Source organism: Pleurodeles waltl, chromosome 7, assembly GCF_031143425.1.
Source record: "Pleurodeles waltl isolate 20211129_DDA chromosome 7, aPleWal1.hap1.20221129, whole genome shotgun sequence".
In the NCBI taxonomy this organism is placed as follows: domain Eukaryota; kingdom Metazoa; phylum Chordata; class Amphibia; order Caudata; family Salamandridae; genus Pleurodeles; species Pleurodeles waltl.
The window spans coordinates 3,662,997-3,683,500 of record NC_090446.1 but is presented as its reverse complement, the minus strand read 5'-3'; the positions used below and the strand labels follow the sequence as shown (position 1 = coordinate 3,683,500).

Genomic DNA, 20,504 nt, shown 5'->3' with positions numbered 1-20,504 from the left:
GCGCCAGAGCAGGGGCTAAGGGGTCCCTGAACCGGTGTAGACTGGCTTATGCAGAATTGGGCACATCTGTGCCCAACAAAGCATTTCCAGAGGCTGGGGGAGGCTACTCCTCCCCTGCCTTCACACCATTTTCCAAAGGGAGAGGGTGTTACACCCTCTCTCAGAGGAAGTTCTTTGTTCTGCCATCCTGGGCCAGGCCTGGCTGGACCCCAGGAGGGCAGATGCCTGTCTGAGGGGTTGGCAGCAGCAGCAGCTGCAGTGAAACCCCAGGAAGGGCAGTCTGGCAGTACCAGGGTCTGTGCTACAGACCACTGGGATCATGGAATTGTACCAACAATGCCAGGATGGCATAGAGGGGGCAATTCCATGATCATAGACATGTTACATGGCCATATTCGGAGTTACCATGGTGAAGCTACATATAGGTAGTGACCTATATGTAGTGCACGCGTGTAATGGTGTCCCCGCACTCACAAAGTTCAGTGAATTGGCTCTGAACAATGTGGGGGCACCTTGGCTAGTGCCAGGGTGCCCTCACACTAAGTAACTTTGCACCTAACCTTTACCAGGTAAAGGTTAGACATATAGGTGACTTATAAGTTACTTAAGTGCAGTGTAAAATGGCTGTGAAATAACGTGGACGTTATTTCACTCAGGCTGCAGTGGCAGGCCTGTGTAAGAATTGTCAGAGCTCCCTATGGGTGGCAAAAGAAATGCTGCAGCCCATAGGGATCTCCTGGAACCCCAATACCCTGGGTACCTCAGTACCATATACTAGGGAATTATAAGGGTGTTCCAGTAAGCCAATGTAAATTGGTAAAAATGGTCACTAGCCTGTCAGTGACAATTTGGAAGTAATGAGAGAGCATAACCACTGAGGTTCTGGTTAGCAGAGCCTCAGTGAGACAGTTAGGCACCACACAGGGAACATACACATGCACACCTATGAGCACTGGGGCCCTGTGTGACAGGGTCCCAGTGACACATACATATAGGCCATAAACCTATGAGCACTGGGGTCCTGACCAGCAGGATCCCAGTGACACATAACAACCATACTGAAAACATGGTGTTTTCACTATGAGCACTGAGGCCTGGCTATCAGGATCCCAGTGAGACAGTGAAAACAGTGACAAACACCCTGACATACACTCACAAACAGGCCAAAAGTGGGGGTAACAAGGCTAGAAAGAGGCTACCTTCTCACACAACCCCCCCCCAAACGAAGGACAATAAGGCTAACCTTGGCCAGTTGAGACTTTATTGTCTAAGTGGTGATAAGTAGAGAGTAGCTCTGCAATAGACTGGTTACTCCCTTTGTCATCCACTATATGGTTACTTCCCTGTGGGGATGTAAACCACCCTGTTTGAAGTTTTTTAGCTAAGCAACAATGTGAAGATGTATTTTCAGAGTTTCTATCAGTAAGTTTTAGTTTAGAGCAGTGGGAATTGTCCACTGAACCTATTTGTAGTGATGGAAATGCCAGACAGGGATGCTGTCTCAGAAAAGCCATAGCTGGGCAAAAACTTTGTCCATCTGGCTGGAAGAGAGAACAGGGATGCTGTTTCTCTTGAGTTGGAGCAGGGCAGGGATGCTGTCCTATGAGCTCCACACTAGGGCAGGGATGCTGTCCTAAGTGTTGTGAGGTAGTGCAGGGTTTCTGCACTAAAGTTTCTCTGGGAGGGTTGGAGGGATGCTCCATGTTAACTAAAATGGTGCTGTTTTTCTCACCAATGTTAGTTATCCCACAGAGAGGTACTTCCACCTCAGGGAGTCCAGCTTTGCCAGCTGATGATTCCCTTGGAATAGGTGCCACCCCAGGAGAGGTTTCTCCCACCACAGGAATAGTATCCTGAATGGTAGGGTGGTTAGGGGATACTGTGATACCCTTGTTACCTGTTGATGGAGAGGGATCCTGAGTTTTCAGGCCTTCTCTCCTTTGCTTTTTCATTTCACTTGAAATGAGAGGGAACGATTCCTCAGGGATGCCCAGCATGGCTGCATGGGCATAAAACTCTACATCAGCCCAACCTGAGGTCTCTAGGTCATTACCTAAGAGACAGTCTACAGGTAAGCTAGGTGATACCACCACCTGCTTAGGGCCAGTAACTCCACCCCAACTAAACTGAATTATAGCTAAGGGAAGAAACTTAGTGGAGTTATGGACATCAATAATTTTATACTGTTGTCCAATGATGTGTTGTTCAGGAGGCACTAGGTTTTCAGTCACCAAAGTGAAACTGGCACCTGTGTCCCTGTAGGCCAAGGCCTCAACACCATTTATTGAAACTGTCTGCCTGTACTTATCCATTGTAAGGGGACAAGCAGCCAGTGTGGCAAGGCCAATGCCACTAGGTGTGACAGAAACTGTCTTGGGACTGATTACATCAGTTTCCACTATGGACCCATAAGTGAACCCAACTACACCCTTTGCTTGACTGTTGCCAGCAGTCCCACCACTAGTACCACTACTGCTAGGGGCACTAGAGCTTGATGTATTAGTGGTGGTAGGCTCAGGGGGTTTACCTGGACAGGACTTATCCCCTGGCCTATGGCCTCTGTTTTTACACACAAAGCACCAAGGCTTTTTAATGTGTGCAGGTTGGGAAGAAGAGGAAGAATTTGTTTTATCCCCACCCTCTGAAGAGTGTTTAAGATTTGAAGTGGGATCTTTGGTTTTACCCTTATCCCCATGCTTATCTTGAGATTTTTCACCATCTTTCTTCTTATTGCCATCTTTGTCACCCCCTGTATGAACTTTTCTGTTCACCCTTGTTCTGACCCATTTGTCTGCCTTCTTTCCCAATTCTTGGGGAGAGGTCAGATCAGAGTCTACCAGGTACTGGTGCAACAAATCAGACACACAATTATTAAGTATATGCTCTCTCAGGATTGTGTTATACAGGCTTTCATAATCAGTAACTTTACTGCCATGTAACCACCCCTCCAAGGCCTTCACTGAATGGTCAATGAAATCAACCCAGTCTTGTGAAGACTCCTTTTTGGTCTCTCTGAACTTTATCCTGTACTGTTCAGTGGTTAAGCCATAACCATCCAGGAGTGCATTCTTAAGAACTTGGAAATTATTGGCATCATTTTCTTTCACTGTAAGGAGCCTATCACTACCTTTTCCACTAAATGATAGCCATAGGATAGCAGCCCACTGCTTTTGAGGGACATCCTGTACAGCACAGGCCCTCTCAAGTGCAGCAAACCACTTGTTAATGTCATCCCCCTCCTTATAAGGGGGAACTATCTTGTGCAGATTCCTGGAATCATGCTCTTTTGCAGGATGACTATGGGGAATACTGCTGCTGCCACCATGGGTATCTAAACCCAACTTCTGTCTTTCCCTCTCTATTTCTAAAGACTGTCTATCCAAATCCAGCTGTTGCTTCTTGAGCTTCAGTCTGGTTTGTTCCACTCTCAATCTATTGAGCTCCCTTTCTAACAATCTGTCATCAGGGTGGGTGGGAGGGACATTTCTAGATACAGAGGTATGATGGGAATGAACAGAAGGAGGCCTGTCCCTTACAGAGGGCACCCTAACAGCTTGGCTACCAGTATAATGTGAGAGCACACCATCAGTATGGTGTGATTCAACCTCTGTACCAACTATGCTAGACTGTCTAGTAATGGGCAGGCTGAGAAGTTTCTTTCCTGAACCTTTTCCTGGGGGAGTCCCTGGATCAGATTGAGAACCATTAGCTACTTTTTCTACAGATTGGGCACTTATGGCCTTATCCTGTACTCTAAGCATATTAATTAACAGTTCTAAGGAAGGATTCTTCCCTACACTCAAACCTCTCTCTATGCAGAGACTCCTTGCTCCTTTCCAGCTAAGGTGATCATATGCAAGTTTGGACAGTTCAACTTTTTGGCCTGTGCCAGACATTTTTAGAGAGAGTTAAAGTGATAGACAAAGAGAAAAAAGTTTTCAGAACTTTTTGGAAAGACAGAAAAAACTTTTTAAACTTTTAAGAACTTTTTGAAAGTTTAGAAGTACTTTTCAGCACTTAGAAAAGAGTGAAAAGAGGAAATGCAAAACTTTTTGGCTATGTGTATATACACTGACCTTGTTTTGTATATTTTTCTCTTATGAAAAGTACAATGACAAGAGTGGTAAGTAGTCTCAAAGCACTTATCCCACCGCTGCACAACCAATGTAGGAGGCTGGACTGGCTTGTAGTGAGTACCAAGGGGTACTTGCACCTTGCACCAGGCCCAGTTATCCCTTATTAGTGTATAGGGTGTCTAGCAGCTTAGGCTGATAGATAATGGTAGCTTAGCAAAGCAGCTCAGGCTGAACTAGGAGACGTGTGAAGCTACTACAGTACCACTTAGTGTCATATGCACAATATCATAAGAAAACACAATACACAGTTATACTAAAAATAAAGGTACTTTATTTTTATGACAATATGCCAAAGTATCTTAGAGTGTACCCTCAGTGGGAGGATAGGAAATATACACAAGATATATATACACAATAGCAAAAATATGCAGTATAGTCTTAGAAAACAGTGCAAACAATGTATAGTTACAATAGGATGCAATGGGGAAACATAGGGATAGGGGCAACACAAACCATATACTCCAGAAGTGGAATGCGAACCACGAATGGACCCCAAACCTATGTGACCTTGTAGAGGGTCGCTGGGACTATTAGAAAATAGTGAGAGTTAGAAAAATAACCCTCCCCAAGACCCTGAAAAGTGAGTGCAAAGTGCACTAAAGTTCCCCTAAGGACAAAATAGTTGTGTTAGAGGGAGAATGCAAGGAAAACACAAATCAGCAATGCAACAACGATGGATTCCTGTCTGAGGGTACCTGTGGAACAAGGGGACCAAGTCCAAAAGTCACAAGCAGCTCGTAGCTGGGCAGATGCCCAAGAAATGCCAGCGGTTGGTGCAAAGAAGCTCTTACTAGGCTGAAGAGCGGTGAATACTGCAGGAACGACAAGGGCTAGAGACTTCCCCTTTGGAGGATGGATCCCCCACGCCTTGGAGAGTCGTGCAGAAGTGTTTTCCCGCCGGATGGACGCCAACAAGCCTTGCTACACGCAAATCGTGCGTTTGGCGTTTTTGGACGCTGCTGGGGCCCAGGAGGGACCAGAAGGTCGCAAATTGGACCTGCAGAGAGAGGGGACGTCGAGCAAGACAAAGAGCCCTCACTGAAGCAGGTAGCACCCGGAGAAGTGCCAGAAACAGGCACTACGAGGATGCGTGAAACGGTGCTCGCCGAAGTTGCACAAAGGAGTCCCACGTCGCCGGAGACCAACTTAGAAAGTCGTGCAATGCAGGTTAGAGTGCCGTGGACCCAGGCTTGGCTGTGCACACAGGATTTCCGCCGGAAGTGCACAGGGGCCGGAGAAGCTTGCAAAGTCGCGGTTCCCAGCAATGCAGCCCAGCGAGGTGAGGCAAGGACTTACCTCCACCAAACTTGGGCTGAAGAGTCACTGGACTGTGGGAGTCACTTGGACGGTGTCGCTGGATTCGAGGGACCTCGCTCGTCGTGCTGAGAGGAGACCCAAGGGACCGGTAATGCAGCTTTTTGGTGCCTGCGGTTGCAGGGGGAAGATTCCGTCGACCCACGGGAGATTTCTTCGGAGCTTCTGGTGCAGAGAGGAGGCAGACTACCCCCACAGCATGCACAAGCAGGAAACCAGTCGAGAAGGCGGCAGGATCAGCGTTACAGAGTTGCAGTAGTCGTCTTTGCTACTATGTTGCAGGTTTGCAGGCTTCCAGCGCGGTCAGCGGTCGATTCCTTATCAGAAGGTGAAGAGGGAGATGCAGAGGAACTCGGCTGAGCTCGTGCATTCGTTATCTAAAGTTTCCCCAGAGACAGAGACCCTAAATAGCCAGAAAAGAGGGTTTGGCTACCTAGGAGAGAGGAAAGGCTACTAACACCTGAAGGAGCCTATCAGCAGGAGTCTCTGACGTCACCTGGTGGCACTGGCCACTCAGAGCAGTCCAGTGTGCCAGCAGCACCTCTGTTTCCAAGATGGCAGAGGTCTGGAGCACACTGGAGGAGCTCTGGACACCTCCCAGGGGAGGTGCAGGTCAGGGGAGTGGTCACTCCCCTTTCCTTTGTCCAGTTTCGCGCCAGAGCAGGGGCTAAGGGGTCCCTGAACCGGTGTAGACTGGCTTATGCAGAATTGGGCACATCTGTGCCCAACAAAGCATTTCCAGAGGCTGGGGGAGGCTACTCCTCCCCTGCCTTCACACCATTTTCCAAAGGGAGAGGGTGTTACACCCTCTCTCAGAGGAAGTTCTTTGTTCTGCCATCCTGGGCCAGGCCTGGCTGGACCCCAGGAGGGCAGATGCCTGTCTGAGGGGTTGGCAGCAGCAGCAGCTGCAGTGAAACCCCAGGAAGGGCAGTCTGGCAGTACCAGGGTCTGTGCTACAGACCACTGGGATCATGGAATTGTACCAACAATGCCAGGATGGCATAGAGGGGGCAATTCCATGATCATAGACATGTTACATGGCCATATTCGGAGTTACCATGGTGAAGCTACATATAGGTAGTGACCTATATGTAGTGCACGCGTGTAATGGTGTCCCCGCACTCACAAAGTTCAGTGAATTGGCTCTGAACAATGTGGGGGCACCTTGGCTAGTGCCAGGGTGCCCTCACACTAAGTAACTTTGCACCTAACCTTTACCAGGTAAAGGTTAGACATATAGGTGACTTATAAGTTACTTAAGTGCAGTGTAAAATGGCTGTGAAATAACGTGGACGTTATTTCACTCAGGCTGCAGTGGCAGGCCTGTGTAAGAATTGTCAGAGCTCCCTATGGGTGGCAAAAGAAATGCTGCAGCCCATAGGGATCTCCTGGAACCCCAATACCCTGGGTACCTCAGTACCATATACTAGGGAATTATAAGGGTGTTCCAGTAAGCCAATGTAAATTGGTAAAAATGGTCACTAGCCTGTCAGTGACAATTTGGAAGTAATGAGAGAGCATAACCACTGAGGTTCTGGTTAGCAGAGCCTCAGTGAGACAGTTAGGCACCACACAGGGAACATACACATGCACACCTATGAGCACTGGGGCCCTGTGTGACAGGGTCCCAGTGACACATACATATAGGCCATAAACCTATGAGCACTGGGGTCCTGACCAGCAGGATCCCAGTGACACATAACAACCATACTGAAAACATGGTGTTTTCACTATGAGCACTGAGGCCTGGCTATCAGGATCCCAGTGAGACAGTGAAAACAGTGACAAACACCCTGACATACACTCACAAACAGGCCAAAAGTGGGGGTAACAAGGCTAGAAAGAGGCTACCTTCTCACACCATTGGACAACAGATCCCAGTTGTCCAAAGAAAAGCACCAAGCCTCCTACCACTACAACCCCTACTGCTACACCTAGTGTCCCTACTAATAGCAGTGGTGGTGGGAGCAAACCTACTAATAGCCAATCCAAGGGAGTAGCTGGGCTCACTTTTGGTAACTTAGTTGGGGTTGGTCTTGTTAGGGAGACCACAGAGGCTGTGTTAGTCTCTGAGGGGGCTATTGATTTAGCGACCTTAGTTGCTTGTCCCCTTAATATGGATAAGTACAAGCAGCTACCCCTAATAAATGGTGTTGAGGTTCAGGCCTACAGGGTCACAGGTGCCAGTGTCACAATGGTGATAGAGAAACTGGTCCACCCTGAACAACACCTACTTGGTCACCAGTACCAAGTAACCGATGCTCACAACAACACACTTAGCCACCCCATGGCTGTTGTAAATCTCAACTGGGGGGGGGATTACTGGTCCAAAGAAAGTTGTGGTAGCCTCAGATTTAACTGTAGACTGTGTACTAGGAAATGATTTGGAGACATCAGCTTGGTCAGATGTGGAGTTGGAGGCCCATGCAGCAATGCTGGGCATCCCAGGGCATATTTTTGCTTTAACCAGGGCTCAGGCCAAAAAGCAAAAAGGACAGGGTGACTTGGATCCTGGAACAATAGACCAAGTGCTCCCTAAAGCTAGGGCTAGTAGAAGTAAAGCACTTCCTACTATCCCTCCCTCTACAGTGGATTCTAATTCTGAGGAAGAAGAATTTCCACCCTGTGCAGAACCTACACCAGAGGAGCTGGAAGCAAACACTGCTGAGATTTTGGGTGAAGGGGGGCCTGCCAGGGAGGAGCTGAGTGTGGCACAGCAAACCTGTCCCACACTAGAGGGTCTAAGACAGCAAGCTGTCAAACAGGCTAATGGGGATGTCAGTGACTCTCACAGAGTTTACTGGGAGGACAACCTCTTGTACACTGAAGCAAGGGATCCTAAACCTGGAACTGCCAGGAGGTTAGTGATTCCTCAGGAGTACAGAAAGTTCCTCCTAACTCTAGCCCACAACATTCCCCTAGCTGGACATTTGGGACAAATGAAAACTTGGGACAGACTTGTTCCCTTGTTTCATTGGCCTCGAATGTCTGAGGACACAAAGGAATTTTGTAAGTCCTGTGAAACCTGTCAAGCCAGTGGCAAGACAGGTGGTACTCCAAAGGCACCCCTTATTCCACTGCCTGTGGTTGGGGTTCCCTTTGAAAGGGTAGGGGTTGACATAGTTGGCCCCCTTGACCCTCCTACTGCTTCAGGCAATAGGTTTATCTTGGTGGTAGTGGACCATGCCACAAGATATCCTGAAGCAATTCCTCTAAGGACCACTACAGCACCTGCAGTGGCAAAGGCCCTCCTGGGAATATTTTCCAGGGTGGGCTTCCCAAAAGAGGTGGTTTCAGACAGAGGAAGCAATTTCATGTCTGCTTACTTGAAGGCCATGTGGAAGGAGTGTGGGGTGACATACAAGTTCACCACACCCTATCATCCACAAACAAATGGACTGGTGGAGAGATTTAACAAAACTCTCAAAGGCATGATTATGGGTCTCCCTGAAAAACTCCGCAGGAGATGGGATATCCTGTTACCATGCCTCCTTTTTGCCTACAGGGAGGTACCCCAGAAAGGAGTGGGCTTCAGCCCCTTTGAACTCCTCTTTAGACACCCTGTTAGGGGTCCACTAACACTTGTCAAGGAGGGTTGGGAACAACCTTTAAAAGCTCCAAAGCAAAATATTGTGGATTATGTGCTTGGCCTCAGATCAAGGATGGCTGAGTACATGAAAAAGGCCAGTAAAAACCTTCAGGCCAGCCAAGAGCTCCAAAAGCAATGGCATGACCAGAAGGCTGTTTTGGTTCAGTACAAACCAGGGCAGAAAGTGTGGGTCCTGGAGCCTGTGGCCCCAAGAGCACTCCAAGATAAATGGAGTGGCCCCCACACAATTGCTGAGAAAAAGGGTGAAGTCACCTACTTAGTTGACTTAGGCACTGCCAGGAGTCCCCTTAGGGTGCTCCATGTCAACCGCCTGAAACCCTACTATGACAGGGCTGATCTCACCCTGCTCATGGCAACTGATGAGGGACAGGAAGAAGACAGTGATCCTCTACCTGATCTCTTCTCTTCCACAGAACAAGATGCTCTAGTGGAAGGTGTATTTTTGGCTGATTGTCTTACTGCTGAGCAGAAAGAACATTGCATAAATCTCCTGGGTCAGTTTTCTGAACTCTTCTCTACTGTGCCAGGTACCACTTCTTGGTGTGAGCACACTATAGATACTGGAGACAGCTTGCCTGTCAAAAGTAAGATCTATAGGCAGCCTGACCATGTCAGGGACTGCATAAAGCAAGAGGTGCAGAAAATGTTAGAACTGGGAGTGGTTGACCACTCTGAAAGTCCATGGGCTTCTCCTGTGGTACTTGTACCAAAACCTCATTCCAAGGATGGATGAAGGAAATGCGGTTTTGTGTTGACTACAGAGGTCTCAACCAGGTAACCAAAACTGATGCTCACCCTATACCCAGGGCAGATGAGCTCATAGATACACTGGCATCTGCCAAGTATCTAAGCACTTTTGATTTGACTGCAGGGTATTGGCAGATCAAATTATCAGAAGATGCTAAACCTAAAACTGCATTTTCAACCATTGGAGGCCATTACCAATTTACAGTAATGCCTTTTGGATTGAAAAATGCACCTGCCACTTTTCAGAGGTTGGTGAACACAGTCCTGCAAGGGCTGGAAGCTTTTAGTGCAGCATATTTGGACGATATAGCTGTCTTTAGCTCCAGCTGGGATGATCACCTGGTCCACCTATGGAAAGTTTTGGAGGCCCTGCAAAAGGCAGGCCTCACTATCAAGGCTTCAAAGTGCCAGATAGGGCAGGGTAAGGTGGTTTATCTGGGACACCTTGTTGGTGGGGAACAGATTGCACCACTTCAGGGGAAAATCCAAACTATTATAGATTGGGTTCCCCCTACAACTCAGACTCAGGTGAGAGCCTTCCTAGGCCTCACTGGGTATTACAGGAGGTTCATTAAGAACTATGGCTCCATTGCAGCCCCTCTTAATGACCTCACATACAAGAAAATGCCTAAAAAGGTATTATGGACAGCAAACTGTCAGAAAGCTTTTGAGGAGCTGAAGCAGGCCATGTGCTCTGCACCTGTCCTGAAAAGCCCTTGTTACTCTAAAAAATTCTATGTCCAAACTGATGCATCTGAATTAGGGGTAGAGGCAGTCCTATCACAACTTAATTCTGAGGGCCAGGATCAACCTGTTGCTTTTATTAGTAGGAGGTTGACCCCTAGAGAAAAGCGTTGGTCTGCCATAGAGAGGGAGGCCTTTGCTGTGGTCTGGGCTCTGAAGAAATTGAGGCCATACCTGTTTGGCACTCACTTCATTGTTCAGACAGACCACAAACCTCTACTTTGGCTAAAACAAATGAAAGGTGAAAATCCTAAATTATTGAGGTGGTCCATATCCCTACAGGGAATGGACTATACAGTGGAACATAGACCTGGGAGTAGCCACTCCAATGTAGATGGACTCTCCAGATATTTCCACTTAGACAATGAAGACTCATCAGGTCATGGCTAGTCTTATTGTCCTTCGTTTGGGGGGGGGGGGGGCGTTGTGTAGGAAAGTACCATCTTGCCTGGCATGTTACCCCCATTTTTCACTGTATATATGTTGTTTTTAGTTGCATGTGTCACTGGGACCCTGCCAGCCAGGGCCCCAGTGCTCATCAGTGTGCCTGAATGTGTTACCTGTGTTATGACTAACTGTCTTACTGAGGCTCTGCTAATCAGAACCTCAGTGGTTATGCTCTCTCATTTCTTTCAAATTGTCAATAACAGGCTAGTGACCAATTTTACCAATTTACATTGGCTTACTGGAACACCCTAATAATTCCCTAGTATATGGTACTGAGGTACCCAGGGTATTGGGGTTCCAGGAGATCCCTATGGGCTGCAGCATTTCTTTTGCCACCCATAGGGAGATCTTACAATTCTTACACAGGCCTCCCACTGCAGCCTGAGTGAAATAACGTCCACGTTATTTCACAGCCATTTTACACTGCACTTAAGTAACTTATAAGTCACCTATTTGTCTAACCTTTACCTGGTAAAGGTTGGGTGCTAAGTTACTTAGTGTGTGGGCACCCTGGCACTAGCCAAGGTGCCCCCACATTGTTCAGGGCCAATTCCCCGGACTTTGTGAGTGCGGGGACACCATTACACATGTGCACTACATATAGGTCACTACCTATATGTAGCTTCACAATGGTAACTCCGAATATGGCCATGTAACATGTCTATGATCATGGAATTGCCCCCTCTATGCCATCCTGGCATAGTTGGCACAATCCCATGATCCCAGTGGTCTGTAGCACAGACCCTGGTACTGCCAAACTGCCTTTCCCGGGGTTTCACTGCAGCTGCTGCTGCTGCCAACCCCTCAGACAGGTTTCTGCCCTCCTGGGGTCCAGCCAGGCTTGGCCCAGGATGGCAGAACAAAGGACTTCCTCTGAGAGAGGGTGTTACACCCTCTCCCTTTGGAAAATGGTGTGAAGGCAGGGGAGGAGTAGCCTCCCCCAGCCTCTGGAAATGCTTTCATGGGCACACATGGTGCCCATTTCTGCATAAGCCAGTCTACACCGGTTCAGGGACCCCTCAGCCCTGCTCTGGCGCGAAACTGGACAAAGGGAAGGGGAGTGACCACTCCCCTAACCTGCACCTCCCTGGGAGGTGCCCAGAGCTCCTCCAGTGTGCTCCAGACCTCTGCCATCTTGGAAACAGAGGTGCTGCTGGCACACTGGACTGCTCTGAGTGGCCAGTGCCAGCAGGTGACGTCAGAGACTCCTTCTGATAGGCTCCTTCAGGTGTTGCTAGCCTATCCTCTCTCCTAGGTAGCCAAACCCTCTTTTCTGGCTATTTAGGGTCTCTGTCTTTGGGGATTCCTTAGATAACGAATGCAAGAGCTCATCCGAGTTCCTCTGCATCTCTCTCTTCACCTTCTGCCAAGGAATCGACTGCTGACCGCGCTGGAAGCCTGCAAAACTGCAACAAAGTAGCAAAGACGACTACTGCAACTCTGTAACGCTGATCCTGCCGCCTTCTCAACTGTTTTCCTGGTGGTGCATGCTGTGGGGGTAGTCTGCCTCCTCTCTGCACTAGAAGCTCTGAAGAAATCTCCCGTGGGTCAACGGAATCGTCCCCCTGCAACCACAGGCACCAAAGAACTGCATCACCGGTCCCCTGGGTCTCCTCTCAGCACGACGAGTGAGGTCCCTTGAATCCAGCAACTCTGTCCAAGTGACTCCCACAGTCCAGTGACTCTTCAGTCCAAGTTTGGTGGAGGTAGGGCCTTGCCTCCCCACGCCAGACTGCATTGCTGGGAACTGAGACTTTTGCAGCTACTCCGGCCTCCGTGCACTTCTGGCGGAAATCCTTTGTGCACAGTCCAGCCTGGGTCCACGGCACTCTAACCTGCATTGTACGACCTCCTAAGTTGTCCTCCGGCGACGTGGGACTCCTTTGTGCGACTTCGGGTGAGCACCATTTCACGCATCTTCGTAGTGCCTGTTTCGGGCACTTCTGAGGGTGCTGCCTGCTGCTGAGAGAGCTCCTTTTCTTGCTCGACACCCCCTCTGTCCCCAGACGCAATTGGCGACATCCTGGTCCCTCCTGGGCCACAGCAGCATCCAAAAACCCTAACCGCACGATTTGCAGCTAGCAAGGCTTGTTGGCGGTCTTTCTTCAGGAAAACACTTCTGCACGACTCTCCACGGCGTGTGGAATCCGTCCTCCAAAGGGGAAGTCTCTAGCCCTTGTCGTTCCTGCAGAATCCTCAGCTTCTACTGTCCAGTAGCAGCTTCTTTGCACCCACAGCTGGCATTTCCTGGGCATCTGCCCATCTCCGACTTGCTTGTGACTTTTGGACTTGGTCCCCTTGTTCCACAGGTACCCTCGACTGGAAATCCATCATTGTTGCATTGCTGGTTTGTGTCTTTCCTGCAGAATTCCCCTATCACGACTTCTATGTCCTTTGGGGAACTTTAGTGCACTTTGCACTCACTTTTCAGGGTCTTGGGGTGGGCTATTTTTCTAACCCTAACTGTTTTCTTACAGTCCCAGCGACCCTCTACAAGGTCACATAGGTTTGGGGTCCATTCGTGGTTCGCATTCCACTTTTGGAGTATATGGTTTGTGTTGCCCCTATTCCTATGTGTCCCCATTGCATCCTATTGTAACTATACACTGTTTGCACTGCTTTCTAATACTATACTGCATATTTTTGGTATTGTGTACATATATCTTGTGTATATTTGCTATCCTCATACTGAGGGTACTCACTGAGATACTTTTGGCATATTGTCATAAAAATAAAGTACCTTTATTTTTAGTATATCTGTGTATTGTGTTTTCTTATGACATTGTGCATATGACACTAGTGGTACTGTAGGAGCTTCACTCGTCTCCTAGTTCAGCCTAAGCTGCTCTGCTAAGCTACCATTATCTATCAGCCTAAGCTGCTAGACACCCTATACACTAATAAGGGATCCCTGGGCCTGGTGCAAGGTGTAAGTACCCCTTGGTACTCACTACAAGCCAGTCCAGCCTCCTACAGCTATTCCATTGGATGCCACTCCACTGTACGCCACTCGCTTGAATGCTATTACACTCTATCTCAGTCCAGTGTATGAGACTCCAATCTACACTACTTCACTGCAATGTATGCTACTCCACTATACGCTATTCCACTCTCCACCACTCCACTCTAAGCTATTCACTCTATGCCATTCCAGTGTACCTCATGCCACTCTACGCTATTCCTCTGTATGCCACTTCACTGTATAACGCTCTACTGTACACTGCTTCACTGTATGCCACTCCTTTCCACGCTATTCCATTGGATGCCACTCCACTGTACGCCACTCGCTTGAATGCTATTACACTCTATCTCACTCCAGTGTAGGCCACTTGAATCTACACTACTTCACTGCAATGTATGCTACTCCACTATACGCTATTCCACTCTCCACCACTCCACTCTATGCTATTCCATCCTATGCCATTCCAGTGTACCTCACTCCACTGTATGCTATTTCTCTGTATGCCACTCTACTGTACAACAATCCACTGTATGCTGTTTCACTGTATGCCACTCCACTGTATGCTACTTCACACTATGCTACTCCACTCTACGCGACTCCATTCTGTGCTATTCCATTGGATGCTACTCCACTGTACGTCACTTGCTTGAATGCTATTACACTCTATCTCAGTCCAGTGTATGACACTCCAATCTACAGTAATTCACTGCAATGTATGCTACTCCAATATACGCTATTCCATTTTGCACCACTCCACTCTATGCTATTCCACTCTATGCCATTCCAGTGTACCTCACTCCACTCTATGCTATTCCTCTGTATGCCACTTCACTGTACAACGATCTACTGTATGCTGTTTCACTGTATGACACTTCATTCCATGCTATTCCATTGGATGCCACTCCACTGTACGCCACTCGCTTGAATGCTACTACACTCTACCTCAGTCCAGTGTAAAAAACTCCAATCTACACTACTTCACTGCAATGTATGCTACTCCACTATACGCTATTCCACTCTCCACCACTCCATTCTACGCTATTCACTCTATGCCATTCCAGTCTACCTCACTCCACTCTATGCTGTTCTACTGTATGCCACTTCACTGTACAACGCTCTACTGTACGCTGCTTCACTGTATGCCACTTCATTCTATGCTATTCCATTGGACGCCACTCCACTGTACGCCACTCGCTTGAATGCTATTAAACTCTATCTCAGTCCAGTGTATAACACTCCAATCTACAGTACTTCACTGCAATGTATGCTACTCCAATATACGCTATTCCATTCTGCACCACTCCACTCTATGTTGTTCCACTCTATGCCATTCCAGTGTACCTCACTCCACTCTATGCTATTCCTCTGTATGCCACTTCACTGTACAACGCTCTACTGTACGCTGTTTCACTGTATGCCACTTCATTCCATGCTATTCCATTGGATGCCACTCCACTGTACGCCACTCGCTTGAATGCTACTACACTATACCTCAGTCCAGTGTAAGAAACTCCAATCTACACTACTTCACTGCAACGTATGCTACTTGTAAGGAAATGCCTCCTTGGCATGGTTGCCCCCTGACTTTTTGCCTTTGCTGATGCTATGTTTACAATTGAAAGTGTGCTGAGGCCTGCTAACCAGGCCCCAGCACCAGTGTTCTTTCCCTAACCTGTACTTTTGTATCCACAATTGGCAGACCCTGGCATCCAGATAAGTCCCTTGTAACTGGTACTTCTAGTACCAAGGGCCCTGATGCCAAGGAAGGTCTCTAAGGGCTGCAGCATGTCTTATGCCACCCTGGAGACCTCTCACTCAGCACAGACACACTGCTTGCCAGCTTGTGTGTGCTAGTGAGAACAAAACGAGTAAGTCGACATGGCACTCCCCTCAGGGTGCCATGCCAACCTCTCACTGCCTATGCAAGTATAGGTCAGTCACCCCTCTAGCAGGCCTTACAGCCCTAAGGCAGGGTGCACTATACCATAGGTGAGGGTACCAGTGCATGAGCATGGTACCCCTACAGTGTCTAAACAAAACCTTAGACATTGTAAGTGCAGGGTAGTCATAAGAGTATATGGTCTGGGAGTTTGTCAAACACGAACTCCACAGCACCATAATGGCTACACTGAAAACTGGGAAGTTTGGTATCAAACTTCTCAGCACAATAAATGCACACTGATGCCAGTGTACATTTTATTGCAAAATACACCCCAGAGGGCACCTTAGAGGTGCCCCCTGAAACTTAACCGACTGTCTGTGTAGGCTGACTAGTTCCAGCAGCCTGCCACACTAGAGACATGTTGCTGGCCCCATGGGGAGAGTGCCTTTGTCACTCTGAGGCCAGTAACAAAGCCTGCACTGGGTGGAGATGCTAACACCTCCCCCAGGCAGGAGCTGTACCACCTGGCGGTGAGCCTCAAAGGCTCACCCCTTTGTCACAGCCCAGCAGGGCACTCCAGCTTAGTGGAGTTGCCCGCCCCCTCCGGCCACGGCCCCCACTTTTGGCGGCAAGGCTGGAGGGAACAAAGAAAGCAACAAGGAGGAGTCACTGGCCAGTCAGGACAGCCCCTAAGGTGTCCTGAGCTGAGGTGACTCTAACTTTTAGAAATCCTCCATCTTGCAGAGGCACAAAGAGGGTGTACCCACCCTCAGGGCTAGTAGCCATTGGCTACTAACCCCCCAGACCTAAACACGCCCTTAAATTTAGTATTTAAGGGCTACCCTGAACCCTAGAAAATTAGATTCCTGCAACAACAAGAAGAAGGACTGCCTAGCTGAAAACCCCTGCAGAGGAAGACCAGAAGACAACAACTGCCTTGGCTCCAGAAACTCACCGGCCTGTCTCCTGCCTTCCAAAGAACCCTGCTCCAGCAACGCCTTCCAAAGGGACCAGCGACCTCTGAATCCTCTGAGGACTGCCCTGCTTCGACGACGACAAGAAACTCCCGAGGACAGCGGGCCTGCTCCAAAAAGACTGCAACTTTATCCAAAGGAGCAGATTTAAAGACCCCTGCAACTCCCCGCAAGAAGCGTGAGACTTGCAACACTGCACCAGGCGACCCCGACTCGGCTGGTGGAGGACCAACACCTCAGGGAGGACCCCCGGACTACTCTACGACTGTGAGTACCAAAACCTGTCCCCCCTGAGCCCCCACAGCGCCGCCTGCAGAGGGAATCCCGAGGCTTCCCCTGACCGCGACTCTCTGAAACCTAAGTCCCGACGCCTGGAAAAGACCCTGCACCCGCAGCCCCCAGGACCTGAAGGACCGGACTTTCACTGCAGAAGTGACCCCCAGGAGTCCCTCTCCCTTGCCCAAGTGGAGGTTTCCCCGAGGAAGCCCCCCCTTGCCTGCCTGCAGCGCTGAAGAGATCCCTTGATCTCTCATTGACTTCCATTGCGAACCCGACGCTTGTTCTAACACTGCACCCGGCCGCCCCCGCGCCGCTGAGGGTGAAATTTCTGTGTGGGCTTGTGTCCCCCCCGGTGCCCTACAAAACCCCCCTGGTCTGCCCTCCGAAGACGCGGGTACTTACCTGCTGGCAGACTGGAACCGGGGCACCCCCTTCTCTCCATTGAAGCCTATGCGTTTTGGGCACCACTTTGAACTCTGCACCTGACCGGCCCTGAGCTGCTGGTGTGGTAACTTTGGGGTTGCTCTGAACCCCCAACGGTGGGCTACCTTGGACCAAGAACTGAACCCTGTAAGTGTCTTACTTACCTGGTAAAACTAACAAAAACTTACCTCCCCCAGGAACTGTGAAAATTGCACTGTGTCCACTTTTAAAATAGCTATTTGTGAATAACTTGAAAAGTATACATGCAATTGAAATGATTCAAAGTTCCTAATGTACTTACCTGCAATACCTTTCAAACAAGATATTACATGTTAAATTTGAACCTGTGGTTCTTAAAATAAACTAAGAAAAGCTATTTTTCTATAACAAAACCTATTGGCTGGATTTGTCTCTGAGTGTGTGTACCTCATTTATTGTCTATGTGTATGTACAACAAATGCTTAACACTACTCCTTGGATAAGCCTACTGCTCGACCACACTACCACAAAATAGAGCATTAGTATTATCTATTTTTACCACTATTTTACCTCTAAGGGGAACCCTTGGACTCTGTGCATGCTATTCCTTACTTTGAAATAGCACATACAGAGCCAACTTCCTACACTACTCAACTATACGCTATTCCACTCTCCACCACTCCATTCTACGCTATTCCACTCTATGCCACTCCGCGAAACGCTACTCTATTATACACCACTCCACTCTATGCCACTCTATTCTATGCCTGTCCACCGAACGATACTCCATTCTACATCACTCCACTGTATGCTATTCCACTCAACCCCACTCCACTGTATGCCACTCCAGTCTATGCCACTTCACTGTACACTACTACACTGTGTGCAGCTTTAATCTTTGCCACTCTATTATATGATATTTCACTCTACCACACTGCATTGTATGCCACTCTTTTCTATGCTTTTCCATTGTCCGTCAATCCACTGTACGCCACTCCACTGTATGCCACTTCAGTCTACACCACTCCCCTGTACGCCACTCTGCTGTACACTGCTACACTATACGCTGTTACATTCTATGCCACTCCGCTGTACAACAATCCACTCTAAACTACTTCACTGTACACCACTCCAATGTACGCTACTTCACTGGATACCATTCCACTGTAGGCTTTTCCACTCTACCCCACTCCACTCTGCAGTATGCCACTTCACTCTATGGCACTCCAGAGTACGCTCTTCAACTGTATGCCCCTCCATTGTATGCTACTCCACTCTATGCCTCTCCAGTGTACTTTCCTCCACTCTATATAACTATACTCTACATACCTTTACTACACTCTATGCCTCTCTACTAGACTCCACTTCACTCTATCCCCTTACACTCCACTGTCAAAACTTGTACTCTACTCTATGCCCATACACTCTATTGTACAATGCTCTATTCCACTCTACAACAGTTTCCAACACTGTACGACATAGCACACAACTCTACTGTCTCACACTCCGTGCCCATTTTGTTGACTCTACACTATGCCACTTCAATGTACGCCACTCCACGCTATGCTTATCCACTATACCCATCTCCACTCTACGCCATTCCACTGTACACCACTCCACTCTACATAATTCCAATCTATGCCATTCCACTTTTCTGCACTCCACTGTACAGTATTCCACTGTACGGTATTCCACTATATGCTACTCAACTGTAAGGTCATCCACTCTACGCTGCTTCCTGTACAAAACTATCCTCCACTTTAAATAACTTCACTCTATAAAAGTCAACTACACTTTATTGCACTGTACGGCACTCTACTGTAGTTGATGCCCATAGACTCAATTGTACAACACTTTAATCCACTATACAACTCTTTTCAATACTTTATAACACAACTATACGGGACCCCACTCCAATCTACAGTTTACTACCTACGCTACGCCACTCCACTCCATTCCACTCCACTCCACTTCATGCCAGTTTACTCTACCACACAACAATGCACTCTATTATACTTTACTCCTCACTCCATTACACAACTTTACTTGGCTCTACTCCACTAGATGAGACTTTACCTCACTCTACGCTACTGTACAATCCACTGTACATAGTTCCACTGTTTGACACATTACTGTTCTCTATGCAACACCACTCTTCAGCACTCTACTACTTTGTATGCCACTCCATGATACTTTAAACCAGTCTGTACCCTACACTCCACTGTACAACACTCCACTCCACTCAATGCCGTTCTACTATACTCTAATCCATTGGAGAACAGTGTATGCAACATTTGTATGCCGCTGCACCCCACTTTACGCCACTCTATGACACATTTCTCCACCCGACTTCACTACTCCTCTGTATACCACTCTACTCTACGCCACCCTCTGCAATTGTATTCTTACAACACTGTATTCCAATCCATTATACTACATTCTACAAAAATGTATTGTACTGTACACCACCCTACTCTACAAAGCTCTGCTAGGCTATATGCCGCTCTACTCCTCTGTAGTCTACAACACTTTCCAATACTGTACAACATGCATTACACTCCACTGAATAACACAGAACAACATATATGACACTTTTCTCGACTGATGCTATTCCACTCCACACCACTATAGTGTATGACAAGCCACTCACTCCACTCTACTCTACTCCACTCTACCCCACTCCTTTACTCCACTCTACTCTACCCCACTCCAGTGTACTACACACCATCCCACTATATTACACTCTATTACACATTATCCCACTCTGTGCCTATGTACCATATACCCCTCTATGCCGCTCCACTGTCTGACACTCTTCTCCACTGCATGTAACTCAACTCTACAACATTGTACTACACGCTTTGCCACTCTACTCCAATCTGTGCCCATCAACTCTATGACAGTTTAGTACACTCTACTACACTGTATGACACTTAAGGCCACTCACAGCCACACCACTCCACTACTCTCTATGATACGCCACTCTACTTTAGGACACAGCACTCTC

General features: G+C 48.1%; 1 long non-coding RNA gene across 1 annotated transcript in view; it reads right to left on the bottom strand.

The window, feature by feature from the left end:
* LOC138303505 (uncharacterized) overlaps window positions 1–16,794 on the bottom strand; it is a 1,082,407-nt gene extending 1,065,613 nt beyond the window's left edge. Inside the window, exon 1 of the long non-coding RNA XR_011205405.1 lies at window positions 16,716–16,794. This is a non-coding gene — a long non-coding RNA (uncharacterized lncRNA). The remainder of the gene's footprint in view (window positions 1–16,715) is intronic.
* Window positions 16,795–20,504: the final 3,710 nt, after the last annotated feature.